At 41.4% G+C, this 14604-nt stretch overlaps 1 long non-coding RNA gene across 1 annotated transcript; it reads right to left on the bottom strand.

Moving 5' to 3' along the window:
* Nucleotides 1-355: 355 nt before the first annotated feature.
* LOC109286253 (uncharacterized) lies at nt 356-11212 on the bottom strand. Its single transcript, XR_002094237.2, has 3 exons — nt 10985-11212; nt 3153-3400; nt 356-1610 (listed from the first exon to the last, which is right to left on the bottom strand). It is a non-coding gene; the product is annotated as an uncharacterized LOC109286253 (long non-coding RNA).
* Nucleotides 11213-14604: the final 3392 nt, after the last annotated feature.

Genomic DNA, 14604 nt, shown 5'->3' with positions numbered 1-14604 from the left:
GAGAGACAGAGCGACTTTGAGTGCTGCAGGCCGAGTCCCAAGTCAAATGGTTCAGGTTGAGGCCACGGAGTAGCAAAAGGACTAGGAAGAGCACCTAGGGCTCACTAGCCTCCAAGGGCAGCCTCCCTTCTTCATTACCACCATCAAGGTATGGCAGGTGAGACATCAAGAGAAGACCCTGAAAGGCAGGAGCAAAGGCTGGACAGGACTAAGGTAGCCATCAAAGTGGTGCTATGGCAACCCTAGGGCACATCTAGTCACATGGTGAAAGGGAGAAAGTCATTGTTTCGCTGAATCCAATGTTATCTAAAGCTATTGAAGAAATATGGAACCTTAATCATGAAAGTAAAATGAAGTAAGCTGTATTTTGTTATAAAACTGTTTAATTTCTTGAACAAGGCCAGCCAGGATTACAAACAGCATTACAGTAAACAGACAGTAAGCAGTATTATAAACATGTTTTGTCTTATGTAGTCTGTTTGACACATAATAGTAGTTTAAAACATTTGTGAAATGTTTTGCTTATTTATTGAACTTTTAATGACAAGACTGTTATTAGTATTATTATGATTATTGTTGTGACTTATGGGGAATATTATTTCAAAAGCAACAAAGATGGAGGCTAATATATCATAGCCTTTTTTTTTGCCTCCCTACCTACCATCTGACACCTTCAGGGAAGGAATTCTACCTTATCAACACATCAAAGAGCTACTCAACACAGCTCACAAAGACACTCTCATAGACCCAGAGGGACAGACTTCCATCTTCAGCTCCCTCTGTGCAAAAATGAAGTTTATTTCTGAACTATGGGGACTTTTTACCATCTTGTACCATCTACACTTTTCCCAGAGCCTGACAAAGGGACTTTGATTCCCGAAAGCTTGCAGAAAAGGACAATTTTCTTGCCATTTTCCAGTTGGTCTAACAAAAGGTATCATTTTAGAACCAAGAGTTCTAGTTTTTTGTATGTCTTTCTGTCTCAGACCAACACGGCTACCAAGTACACCCCTGAATATATCATAGTAGCACTTTGTGAACTATCTTGGTCTCTGCAAATCTAATTGAAAATCCTGACCTTATTATGCAGCACCCTTAACAATTTAGAACATATCTATCTCCTGCTATGCTGCCCTTTAGGACTATATAGCTGGAGAAATCCAGTAAAAGATTTTCAGGAGCTGAAAGCAGTGTGTCTTCATAATGAAAACACCAGATATGGAATGAATTGCCAAATAATATCAGACAGATCCAAAAGGAAATGTTAAATCCATCTTATAAACTTTTCATAGCAACGATTCGAAAACCCCCATATGCCCCCCTCATGATCCAGCCTGAGAAAAGGATAGACATCAACCTTTAAGAATAGTTATGCTTCCTTCAGAGCAGATGATGATCAGTTCTTTAATGTATTTATGTGCCTAAGCAATCTTGTAGTAAAAAGCAGTACAAAGTTTGATGTAGTGCTCAAGCCTGGACACTATTGCCTTGGTCATTGCTTTGTGGGAAATGTAGCCTTCTTGTTCTTGCAGCCAAGGAGATGTTTGTGGATAGGTTCCCTCAGGTAACAGGAAAGGGATTTACAGGATGCATGGGTAGTCTGGGAGTCTCTGTGAACAAGAAGAGTTCAGTAGGGTAACAAGAGGGGTGGAGGGTTACCAGAACACCAGGCCCAGATGTTGATCTGGAGGAAGGTGCAAAAGTAGCAGTAGCTGCACTGCCAGCCTGCCAGAAGCATTACCAGCAGCACAGCCCCCTGATGCTGCCCTGTACAAGGCTACCACATCCAGTTATGGAGAATTTCAATGACAATGCACAAGGAAACCCCCAAGAGTGAAGAAGAGAATCAGAGTACAAGAAAGAGGCACATGGGTGGATCCAGAATTTTGTAAAGGGGTGTGGAAGCAGCGGCTGGTGCTTCTGGGATGGCTGCACCCCCTCTCCCAGCTTCCCCCCAGCACCATGGCAGGCTGGCCATGTTGTAGGAACAGCAGCAAGAACTTAAGTCCCCAAATCAGGTAAGAATCTTGTCCAGTATTCCCCCTCCTTCACTATTGATCCCTCCTCTTACCCCTCCCTGATCAGCAGCACATCCCCTCCTCTCTCATTACCACCCCCCACCCACCACTCTGACTGTCCCTGGCTACTCTGGGTCTGGGGATTAGGAGGAACCAGGGCAAAAGGTGGATTCCTCCATTCCTCCTCTCTGCATGGTCGCTCTGGGAGCTCCCTGCCAGCATGGGAGCAAATTCAGGGAGGAGCATGCTCCATGTTTGCTCCCATGCTGGCAAAGAACACCTAGGGGAGACAGGCAGAGTGAAGGAGACCTGGAGCCTGCCTCTACCCCTGGATCAGCCTGGGACAGAAGGGACAGTAGTGGCAGTGGGTGAGGGAGTGGGAAACTCATGGGAGAGAACATGCTGCTAAGGAGGGAGAGGATGGGAGGGGAGAAGTTCTTACTTAAACAAATCCCCCAGTACTGCTCTCAGCAAAAAGGGGGGGTGTACCTCTAGTTCTGTACCTGAAGAACAAGGGGCACCTGTACACACTACGGGTTTTGATCCTTATTAAATTAAATAGGTTTATAAAATGTAAACTTGTTTATTTTGGTGCGTTGCATAAGTGATTGCATGCACTAGGTTTTCAAATGAATTAAGCTTTGGAGCGTCGCATCTGTGTTTGCACCTGTATTTTCAAATGAATTAAGCCCAGTCCTCAGCCAGGGCTGCAGGAGAGCAGGACAGTCCCACAATGCCCCCCTTGCCCTAGGGCCCCCCACCCATCCCATGCCCGTTGCCCAGCCAGCACACTGCACAAGAAAAAAAAAAAGTAGAAGCAATTCGAAAGCAAAAGCAATTTGAAGGGGTGAACTACAAAATAGTTGCAGCGCTATCTGGTGGACAAAGAGGCTCATTACACATCTTTGAGTGCCTTTGTGTTTGCATGCAGTGAATCCATGGATGTAATGCTTTAATTCCCAGTGAGCCAAACTAAGCTACGTCCAAGAAGTTTTATTTTAATAAAACCAGAAAAACTTTTAAAGCATCTGGAAATGCCACTCGTGCAAACAGTCATGCAGGTGCAGCACAAGAAAGGGCAAAAAATGTGGTATGTACAAAGGCCCAAGAAGAAGAGAACTGCCAGCTTGTTACCTGTGGTAGGAGAGAGCACTTCACCTTCAAACCCACATCCTCTGAGATGAAGAACTAGTATGCTGCTCCGTCTTCACAGAAGAAATGGATACCACATTGGTGGAAAAGATGATACTGTGCGCGCCAAAGGACTGAGACTACTAATTACAAGAGGAAACAAGGATGGTTGCTGTCAACAACTCCTTTCTGTTGGGTTCAGAGATTCATCAGCAGAGATGGTAAGCAGCAGACCCCCTGAGACAACAGGCCTGGAGACAAGATCAAAGATATGTAAAAAGATCAAAGATATAGAAACGTTGCCAAGATCCACCATCTTCTGACTATACCCCGCTGTTCAACCACATGGGCACTAACAATATTAACAATACTGCCTGGCAGTAGAGCACACTTCAGGATTGTAGGTATGAAGGTAAAGGAAGCAAGGGTTCAGGTTGTGTTCACATTTATCCAAATGGATAAGCAGGACCATGTGCATCATAGAGATCAGCATGAACAGGGGTTTGGTTCCTTCTGCCCTATTTTTCTATGATTCCACTGTCATGTAATTGTTTTACATGTGGGGTAAGCACAGGCTCATGTGGAGCTGCAGTAGCCAACATTTTAGTCTCAGTGTCTGCAGGGAATGGAGATCTTAGGTGATAATTCTAAAGTGTATACGGGCACTATTTCTACTTATTTTGGAAGATATTTTTAAATAACTAAAGGCCAACTTTTGACCTTAGATGTTTACATATGGCTTCTATTGACTTCAAGGATATATGCCATAAAGAACAGAATTTAATCCTGCAGAATAAATCTTGCACATATGTGCACATGTACACATCTCAAGGGCAAGAAAGATTCCAATTAGAGCTTGTAGGAATATGCTGATTCAACAAAGAAATTCCAGAAACTTACTAGCTTTGATAGAACTTTCACTGAGAACAGTTACTCATGTCCACAAGGGAAATTCAGTTTCATTCAGAAAAAAAAAAATAAGAGCCCCAAATTCTTGTGATAAAAGCAGTCACCTGAGATGTGGGTACTTGAGTTCAAGTCCTTGGTTACTCTGATTCAAATAATTGATTTGAATGGTGCCATCTTACAACCTTCACTCGAGACTGTAGAATCAGGTTGTGTGTCTCCTGTTGGAGTTTTTTTGTGCATAAATAATTAAATATTTCTTCGGCCTAGGAGAAAGTAAAACTGTATAGCCCCCCCAAAGCTTTTGATGTAAGATGCCATGTCTAGTTCCTGCTTCAATTAATACTTTATTTATGTACGAAGTGGGAAAAAACTAAGGACTGCAAAGGACTGACTTCTGAATAGCAGCAAATAACCCAAGAATCAAAATACTCATCTGGGATATTGGAGGCTCAAGTTCAAATCTTTTATCTGAGGGGAGTAGAGCTGGAATTTGAATCTAGGTCTCCCATAGTCCTGGTAAGTAATCAAACAGTAAGTCTACTGTGGAGTGTGCTATTCCTCTTTATTTTCTGTGAAAAATATTTAAGTGTCTTACTATGTTTCACTGCAGAACAAGAACATTTTGACATGTTAAAAAAGTTCCATGAGAGGAATTCTTACGTTGATGTCTTTTATTGGACCAAATGTATAGCTGGACTAGTTTAACTCTATCCTAGTGCTGAAACAAGAAGGTCTCAGAAGCTCTGAGTGAACTGGGTTCTTGTTTTCCAAGAAATAGGGAAGTGCATAGCAAGGAAGAGATAACTTATCTATGGTTGTAACAAATTTTCATTTTCCCCCTCATATTTATACAAGCAATAAAACCTATTTAAAAGCCATACAAATTTCAGTTTATGGCTGGAAAGACATCTCCCTTTATCTGTATTGTTTCTATAAGTGTCAAAACAGACTTTTATTTTATACCAATAAAAAATGAATTACATGCCAAGAACAGCAAGAAACAAAACAAAATGCAGTTAATCAAATATAAAGTCTAATCCTAAAACTGGACCAGTATGAAGTAGCAGGCAGACCTCCAAAATCTATTTCCAAGGTTTTCTTTATATTAGACTAGCCAGTTTCTGACACCCTTACTTAGAATAGTCCCTTACTTCACAAGTGATCCCATATATTTCAGTGACTGAGAGAATCAAAATGTAGCCCAAAATGAGCAACATAAAGTTTTATGAGCAACATGAGCATTTTCCAATAGAATGATTTTCCATTAAAAATGCTTTCCTATCAAAACCAAACTTTTTGCAGAATCGTATTCATTCTCATAAAATTTCATTTTGGAAAAAAAAAGAAAAAAGTATTTGGATAAGATTAAAATATTTAATTGTAACATTTTTAGAATATAACAACATTTTGGTTTCTTTCTTTTCTGTTATTGTTCCAAAACTAGTTGTACTTTATTTATTTTATGTCCTTTTTAATATTTTATTTCAAAATTGAAAAACGATTAAGTCAAAATATTTCTGTAAGTTCCCAGGAAATCAAGAAATTCTTTCTGAATTGTTCTAAATCAGAACAAAAACATTCTGAAATCATAGACTCATAGAATTTCCTGGGAGAAAAACTCCAGTTCCTGATCACATCTAGCTCTTACAATATTAGAGTCATGAAAAGTTTAAAATATTATTTTTTATCATTTTTTAAGAAAACATTTAGTTATGATATACTATTAGATTTTTTTCCTCCATTCAGTGAAACTGAAAATTCATACAAGCAAAACTTTGAATAAATATTCATAAATAACAAATGCAAGGAAAAACAGCCAGGCAAATGTGAAAGTAGGCTGTGACTCAGCAAACTGTTCTAACAGGTTTTTTTTAAACTAAATTGAAATGGTTTCATTCCTCCTTGACCTGCTAATACAAATACGGCTCTGTTTCAACAAAGTATGTAAGCACAGCTGTAGGTCCATCCCTATTCACCAAACACTTAAACACCTTCTGCCACCGACTTAAAAAAAAAAAAAAAAAAGGATGACCATAGGATGAGAACTAAGCAGAAGACCATTTCTTCTCTGAAAAATAGATTCTTTATGATCATTGGTGACAAGTAGGGGGTGCACGCGGGTGCATGTGTAGTCCTCAGCGTGGTGGTACACCCCCTACTAAAAGGCACCACCAACAGTGTCAGCGGCGCCTGCAGGCAGTCATTGCTCACCACCCCCCGCCCTTGCCACTGACACTGCTGGCGGCATCTGCAGGCGGTCAGCGATCGCCGCTGGCCACTGCCAACACTGCCAGCAGTGTCTTTGGGTGGTCACCTCCCCACCCCCCACCATTGACAGCAGCAGCAGTGTCTGTGGAAGCTCACTGCTTGCCACTGCCATGCTTCTGCCACCACCAGCACCGCCATGTCCCCCCAGCCACCAGGGGCATGTGTCTTTCTTGTTAATGATTGTATTTTATAGTTGAGTATTTTTCCTTTCCTGCATTTCCCCTTGTTTCCCTTATCTAGAATTTTACTTTTTAAATATGATAAAGTATGCGCAGTATCCAATAGTATCATCCAGCTGATCCTTAAAGTATGGACCCAAAAGAATGGGAGTGCTTGGATTGATTTCAGTGGGAACAGGTTATGGCACTATTTTTGCTTTATTTTAATTTCATTAATTGGCTTATTTCTATATGCATGTGATGAGTAAAAAAGTCTGAGTCATTGCTCCAACACTCTTCTCGACATTCCTTGCTGCGATGCTACACCTGACCATCAACGAGCTTCCAGTCAGAGTGAAGCTAAACTACCAAATAGATGGTAAAATGTTTAATCTCAGCTGAGTCTGAATCAAAACCAAGACTACCCTGACCTCGATCATTGAGCTCCAGTGTGCTGATGTTGTTGTATGTGCTCACTCAGAAGCAGACCCTCAGGCAATCATTGATGTCTTTACTTAGGCATACAAGGAAATGGGACTCATGCTTAACATTCAGAAAACTAACATTTTTCATCAACAAGCTCTTATTGAGCAGTCCTCAGCTTCAGTAATTCAGATTTACAGTGAGACTCTGGAAAATGTTAAGTATTTCCAGTACCTTGGAAGCCATCTCTTGCAGAAGGCTGACATTGATGAAGAAATCCAGTGTTGACTCAAATGTGCAAGTGCAGCCTTCAGCCACCTGAGGAAATAGGTGTTTGAGGATTGCAACACCAGATTCAAAACCAAGCTTATGGTTTATCAAGCAGTCATGATCCCTACCTTAATGTACAGAGCTGAGCCATGAACAATGTACAGGAGACACCTCAGCTTGCTGGAGAAATATCATTAGCACTGCATTTGGCAATCCTTCAAATCCAGTGGGAAGACAAATGCACCAATATTAGCATCCTCTTGCGGGAAAACACCATGGCCATTGAGGTGATTGTGCCCATCTAAGCCCGAGCAACTGCTCCTGAGCAGCTCAGGGCCAGATGGTCCACACTAGGGCTTTGTCTACCTTGGGCACTAGTGTCTCCTGTGCACTGGTCTTGTGGGAAAATCCCATTGCTCATCTGCCACATCTTGCTCTTAAAAGATAATGCAAGAGGCTCTTGTATGACCTGGACTCATAAGAGGGTGCTCCAGATGGACGTACTTTGGGGCTCCACTTCCCCTACACCCCTTCCAAGTGCCAACTTGTTGCTTACATGCCCCTCAGTAGACAGTCTGGATGCCTCAATAGTCCGGAGTACCATCTCACCCTGACTGGGTCTGCTGTGAATCCTAGCCAAGTTGAATGGCCTTAGCAGTGGCTTAGGATCTGCTAGGGACTGGCCAGGGTTATCTCAGGTTCATCTCACCTTGATATCTTTAACCATATGAAGGAGAGGTCTTGGTTCTTTGAGACTACCTCATTTGTTGAATAGGCCCTCAGGTGCTCACCTTAATAGATTCTTCCATCCCAGAGTCCCTAAGAACTCCTGGCCTCTCAGCTCTGGTCATGGTGGTAACAGTATGTGGCCCCAGTGTTGGGCCCCAGGAGAAATGAACACAAAACAGAAACTAAACATAGAAAACTGGGAGGGAGTGCCCTTCCTCCCACTCACATGCCACCATCTGGTGCTGGACCATCAATTCCTCAGGCTTCCCTATGTTCACCTTGCCAGGCATCATCCTCCTGCCTTGCTCTGTTCCTTTCAAGGATCTCCCTTCCTCAAGGGTTTAGTACTGCCGGGAATGCTAGCTGGGAGCTTACAGCTGCCTTGCAGCTGCTGTTGCCCCTTGTCTCGCTGTCCTGCGCTGGATTTTGAAAGTCTTTCTTGGCGCCAGGTGATGATGCCATGTCCCTGTGCTGCAAGAGCCTTTTTTTCCTTCAGCACTTGGTCTAAAAGCTTTTGCATACCTTTTCTCTGGGTTGTGCTCCCCATGCTGTTCTGACTCTGTCCTTGGCCTTCCTAATTGTTTTCTGATATCTGATATTTTCTCCTTCTCTCAAAAATAAGGATATGCTGCTCCACCAGTCAATGTTATATTCAATCGTCAGGCCCCAGGCAGCCTTCATAGCATAGCTTTTTCTCAGCTTTGTTATGGGGATCTGCTTTCTGGCTGGTGTACTTTATTGTTTTGGTCTTTATTTCCAAACTAGCTGAAGTACCTGTTCCTTGCCCACGTTGTTATTTTTGTAATCACAGTGTTGGTTTATTTTCAAAGATCTTAGTACAACATATTTAACATGAAATATATAACGTGGATTGGAAAAGAAGGCAAGCATCAATATAATAATGGCAATTGAACTGAATTCACTGGATCCAGAATGAAATGGTACCAGTTTGTTATCTGAGAAGTGAAGTAATTCCAGTCAACGGAAGCCCCAAAAAGGGTCAAGTGAAAAATAACCTGCCTTTAATTTTCCTCAGGTAGTATTCAGTGATTTTGGAAGGTCTAGAGTAGATAGAACCAGCCATTCTCAAGTTATAAATGAACATACATACATACATGCAGACAGACGTACACTTCATTTTATATATATAAAGTAGGAGGGCACGTAACTACTCCTTCATGTGACCTCAGTGGAAAGGCAGCTGTTCTGCTCACCAACTACTTACAATCCATTTGTCTTAGTTCAGCCCATCAGCATGATACAGTCTAAAACTGTGACATCCTGTATAAGTTATTTCAGAAAGAAAGAAAAAGTATATTTTAACAAATTGTAAGTTATCTACACCTGTTTACATATTTACCTATTGTCCATCTGTCAGAATATTTTCACATCAGCCATACAAGCCAATTATTTTCCTGCTTGATTTCTGCCAAACACCCAAGAGGGCTTCTTTCAATGAGCCTCTGGGGATCACCTATTCTTTCTGTGGAACTCGCTGGCTGAACCAGTCCCAATCCATTCTGCTTTAATGGGGAATTCACCTCTGGGATAATTTCTATGTCCTCACTTTCCACAACCATATTCTGACAGCAGAGACACTCAGATCTCATCCCATTCCCACACTGTCAGATGATCCTTATTAGATAACATTGGACTCAGTGCTGGAATTCAAGCTTTCTTCTTTAATCTGTATTTAACTTACCTGGGAGGAAATCTGGGAAGGAATCCACTTGCTAGAACAGTGTTTCTCAACCATTTTAGACACAAGGCACCCATTCTTACAATCAAGGCACTCCTCAGAAAACACCAGCTCTTAGCTTTCATTCATTATTTGACTACAAAAAATAATAAAGCAATAATCGAGCAATTCTTTTGCAAAAAAATTAGAACATCCACAAGAGGTCAGAATGTTTTAACACTATGGATTCCTATTTAAAATCTCTAGGTTTATCTTGTGAAATGTGTGCAGGTGTCTGCACACCTAACACTGCTAATGTTGCACTGAAACCTCTTGTACTCTTGAAAAGATGTCATGGCACATCAGAGCACTCTGGTTGAAATCAGTGCACTAGAACCCCTCTTACTGTCATGGACTTTTGGTTTCTTCCTGGATAAACATCAAGCCACTTAAAAAAATACTTCATTATCAAATATTGATTGCCAGTCATTATCTTCAGAAAAGAGACAGTGCATCAACAAGTAATGTGCTTCATTGATGTGTTCACAAGCCACTCATCCGCTGTTAAAGGAACCTTCTTTGTATTACAAACATCATTTTCTGCCAAATTTTCTACATCTGGCTGGCACATTGCCCAATAGAAATTCTCTCTTAGCCTGGGAAAACTTTTTGCAACCCCAAAATATCCAGTAGTTTTAAAAGTATGACAACATCTCAGAACCACCTTCTTCAATGTATCTAATATTATCAGTTGATCCACATACCCATTAACTTCTGGATTTTCCTATCTCCCATACAATATTACGTATTACAATTTCAAATTTTCCCACTGTCACCAGGGAGTTCTCACTTTGGTATTCAAAAAAAAAGATATCAGATGACAAAATGGCTGTATTTATCAATTCATGTTCCATTCATACATTATGAGGATACCAGGGTTGTCTTTTTGAGAATGTTGCTCTGAGGTCTATTTCCCTTTTATTCTTTGCTATCAAAGATGAACCTACAATGTTCCTTCTGCAAGTGCTCTCTTTCTCTCTCTCTCTGAATATACTTTTCTCTTGAGCAATTATTTCCTCACTCCCCTGCTTTGCCTAAGGTCTATAACTTGTCTCTTGACAAGGTTCTCTAACCAAAATATCAGAATTACAATGTCCAGGACAGTGTGTAACTGTGAAATCATAACACTATAGTTTGTCCAGCCACCTGTTAAATTTGCCCCTTAGGATTCCTGAATCTAAGTAACCACAGCATGGTCTATCTGGTGGATCTATATGCTTCTGCCCATATACTTAGCAGTGAAACTATTCTATGGATTTAATCATAGCTCTATAATGTCACGACCCCCTAAGACCTCTAGGTTCTTGTTTCGTTACTGCTCCCAATCTAAAAACACTCACCTGTTTTCAGCATGGAAGAGTTGAAATTCAGAAAGACTTAGAAAGAAGTTTCTCCAGCTCTAAAAATTCTAAATCACATTCTGCTGTATATTGAAATGGCTTCCCTTTCTCACCCAACCTCTGTGGTGGTCTTGCAGTATTGGCAAACCCATAAATAAAGCACTGGGAATAGGAGCAGAGCCCTACAAAACTTTGCATGTCTCAGTAACTGGGAAGTCGGCCAGTTCTGTGCAGCTTGACTTTTCTTTTTGTCAGTTGAAATACCCTCCTACTCATTTTGTGTCCAAAGTAAATTACCTCTTTTTTAGAACAACTCGCATGTCTTTAGGTTCAATTTCTGACTATCAGCCTTAAGCTTACAGTAGACTATTTGTAAACATAGAGCTCTTATTCAGAGGTAATGTCTAGGTATAGCTAACAAGCTGAGAGTGGCTTGCCACGCAAAATTCTTCACATTAGCCTGTCAAATGTGGGAGGTGCATTGCAAAAGCTATTATTTAAATTGCCACAGGCCCTGGTTTTCTGTGAAAACATTTTTTCTTTGTCCTTTGGATCAGTTTCCTCTTGCCACTTTTAATATCTAATATGGAAAACTGGAGTGATTCCTCTGCAGTAACTAAGATATCCTTTAAAAAAGATTTCATTCAGTTTTCCATACTCTGTGCAGAGTGTAGTGCTGCCAAGCAGAACTATGGGTGAAACCCAATTATGCCTTCCTGGTATGTTTCCTCAGCAGCACGCAATGTCTTTACCCATTTTACTACTGGTAAGCTACTGCTATTTTTTAATGCAGGGCTGTCTAACTGGCAGCCTGTAAGTTACATTTTGTCCAGAGGGGTTAACATGCAGCCCCCAAACTCCTTCCTGGCACGGTTCTCCCCATTGCTCTGGCTGCTGCTGCCCTTGGAGCCTCCCAGCTCCCCATCCCTTCTCCAGCTTGGACTTCCTGTACCTGGAGGCATGACAGTATATCTGGAGAGCCTGGGACTCTGAGATCCAGGTGGCCCTGTGAGGCAAGAGAGCCCATGTGGCAGCAGGAGCTCCAGATGCCTTGTGCAGCAGGAAGGACATGCAGTGGGGGAAGCATGTGGAAGATGATGTGATGGGGTGGAGCATGCAGTGAGGAAGATAGTGCAGTAGCAAGAGGACCACATGGCATGTTTTGCACCCAGGGAGCCTGTGTCCCTGAGCCAGAGCATATGGCCCTTGGCCACTGAGAAGTTGGACAGCCCTGGCTTAATGGATACCCCTGGTATAAAATTTGTGCTGAGCCAACTCAGTGCAATCAATTGCACCATTAGATCAGGAGAATAAAGCCTGTTTCCTGACCAGCAAGACTTTTAGACTAATCTGTTAATCCTTACTTAAATTTAAAGCAGTAGTAAATTGAAAGCAGACAAGACTCCAGAAAAACCTGCAACCAAGACTCCTGAGAAGACTCCAGTCAAGAGCCCTTCAAAAAGTCCAGCAAAGTCACCTCAAAGAAGTCCTTCCAAATCAATATGATTGCTATTTACAACATAAATGCATTAATGTAGCTAGATTATTCATCTATAATTGATTGAGTACAAAATTCTGGGTTATTTTTGGTGAAAATAGGGTATTGGGCCTTGTTTCAGGAACTAATCCTCATTTATAAACATTGTTTCCTATGGGAAAAACAGTTCCGAGTTACAATGTTTCGACTTAAGACACAGTTTTCAGGAACCAATTGTGTCATAAGTCCAAGGACTGCCTGCATCTTGGCCAGCAAGACTTCTTCAAACTCTAGAAGGTCCAGTTCTCAAATCCAATTTTCACAATTTTTGGATGAGTGTATGTTCCTCAGATGTGACCAATTAAGAGGTTTAGTTTTGGGTCTACTATTCCATAACTTTCTAGCATGTGTGGTCTAATACCTTATATCTGAGCCAGTATCTATTATTTTCATGCATTTCTCAGATCAATTACCTAGTCAGTTGCCAAACTGCCATTCCAATTTTTAGCTACCCAGTCCTAACCAAAACCAGTGAGACTGAATCTTGTACTGTGTAGTTTCTTCCTGCTTGGTGTCCTCTTGTTTCCTAAATCAAGAGAGGAGCTTTCACTAGTAATTTATGCTGCTGTGTTCTGGTCAGACTTGTATTTACATTACAAAGAAATTACTTATATAAATGAGCCTGATGAAATTCATCTGAGAGTACTCAAGAAATTGGCTGAAGTAACTGTAAAGGCATTGGCTATTATATTGGAGAACTGAAATATAAAGAGGTCAGGTGAGATCCCAGAAGACAGGAAATGCCAAATACAGTGCCCATTTTTTTAAAAAGTGCTCCACTGGGGGGGATGGGGGATGGGGAATTTTAAAATAGTGCCAGCATTTAAATTATTTTCTTCCTTTAGTGTTTAGGTATTTGCCAATTACTCTTGTTTTACCAACAGAAAGTATCACTTTTTCTAATTGTTAAAAAAAAAAAAAAAAAAAAAAAAAAAAAAAAAAAAAAAAACCATAACGAACCAGATTAGGATCTCCTTTTCCCTCCCAGGTATGAGAGAGTCGTGCTTCCAGGGCTCACTAACTACTGTCTCCTCTTCTGGTGCCCAGTCACAAGAAAAGATTCCAGTTCAGTGGTAAATTCCACAGGATCTCAGAGTACATTTGACCTGCTTTCTCTAATGGCAAGCTGCAAGTCCCAATCTAGTTGATCGTTTATAAACTGGAGCATTGCCTAGTCTTCATTAGTATCAGGTCCTCTGCCAGCTCAGATTGTCACATCTTTTCCCTTTCATTTTACATCTTAACTATGTCCTGACCAGCTCAGTTTCATGGCTGACTTCCAGGGGTGGAAACTCAGTCTTGTTTCTAGGGATAAATCTGGCAGCACCATTAGAGCTGGGCCACTCAACTTTGCTGCCAGGATGTTCCCCACAACCTCTCTGTCCACCCCTTAAGCCATTCATTTGGGGTGTGATGCTGAACTGAGCCAAAGAAGTCTTCCAGAAAACTGTTCCCTTAAGACAATAGATTATTGTATTATGTGAGTAAAAAAATCTGACCTTTCCCCACTGCATGTTATAAACCATGTAAAAGTTCAGTGTCACCAAAGTCCTGTGACAGGCCCAATTCCACATCCAGGGAGCTGACTTCTACAGTGCTATCTGACCCTTTTCTGTCTTTTTGGAGCTGAATTCTTAGCTTCTCAAGCTCTCGCTGCAGAGCATCTAGATTACCAAGGTCCAGACTGAGAAAAACTTTCCTGGTATCCTTTGTTTTCTTGATAGCCTTGTGGCTCATGGCCATTTTAGACAGGGAGTTTTGTAGCTGGCCTTCCTTCCATTTTTTTGTGATATCTCCAACAAATGTATTACCTCGAGCTCTAAGTCACCTCTTGGACCTGCTTGAGAAAATTCCAAATTTGTTGGAATTCCATTTTTGTGAAATCTCTAGTTCCCTTTTACATCCTTATTTTAATCCCTTTGGACTGTTTTCGATTTCAGGAGTACCCTAATTTACTCCATGATGATTGTCACGGCGGGGTCCTTCAGGAGGGCCGTGATCTCCTCAAGGTCCCTTGCTCCGTGTCAGGCCGGCCCAAGGCACCCTCTTATTCTCGCCCGCCACGTCTTGTTGGTAAATATAA

This window comes from Alligator mississippiensis, chromosome 1, assembly GCF_030867095.1.
Source record: "Alligator mississippiensis isolate rAllMis1 chromosome 1, rAllMis1, whole genome shotgun sequence".
NCBI classification, from domain to species: Eukaryota; Metazoa; Chordata; order Crocodylia; family Alligatoridae; genus Alligator; species Alligator mississippiensis.
Note: the sequence above shows the minus strand (reverse complement) of the source record. Positions and strands in the feature narration are given on the sequence as shown.